This window comes from Salvelinus sp. IW2-2015, unplaced genomic scaffold, assembly GCF_002910315.2.
Source record: "Salvelinus sp. IW2-2015 unplaced genomic scaffold, ASM291031v2 Un_scaffold1962, whole genome shotgun sequence".
Classification (NCBI taxonomy): Eukaryota; Metazoa; Chordata; class Actinopteri; order Salmoniformes; family Salmonidae; genus Salvelinus; species Salvelinus sp. IW2-2015.
In genome coordinates, this window is record NW_019943315.1 from 105,778 (window position 1) to 106,521 (window position 744).

Here is a 744-nt window from a genome sequence, read left to right on the forward strand (position 1 = left end):
AAAAAAAAAATCATACCGCCCACTGCCAAACCTTTTACACCTCAGAAGAAATATAAAAAAGAAAAAAAAAGAAAACAGCTTCAAGGTTTTTTGTTAGTTTGCGATGTTCTCTGGCTGTCAAGTATACCGTGCCACACTAGAAAGCTGGTGAACCAGCATCGTTCAAAAACAATGTACAAAAAAAAAAAAAACACACACTCTCCTTCAAACAGTACACTGCTACCCAGACAGCTGYTAGATTAATGGATGCTCGGGCCAATAGGAAAGAGTCGTGAGAGAATAAATMCTTAGGTGAATGAGTGTTGACTGAGTCTTGTGTAGGAGGCATGTAGGTTAAAATGACATCCGTAGTTGAATGTTGAGTGAGTGTGTATTAAACAGTCTCCAGAGGATGTAGCCAACTAGCCAAATGGTGTCGAACGGTAGCTAGTTGATTTTGAGATGAACTTATAGAGCCTTGGGTGATGTTGAGCGGCCATTTAGAGGGAGAATCTGCTCCATGCCCACAACAGTGGTTGAGATTTGTGCCGGTGAAGCCTTTATTTCCTATGAAGATGGAAGCTAGGCTAAGAGGCTAAGATGGGCTAAGATGGGCTAAGAGGCTAAGATGGGCTAAGAGGCTAAGAGGCTAAGATGGGCTAAGAGGCTAAGATAGGCTAAGATGGGCTAAGATAGGCTAAGAGGCTAAGATGGGCTAAGAGGCTAAGATGGGCTAAGAGGCTAAGATGGGCTAAGAGGCTAAGA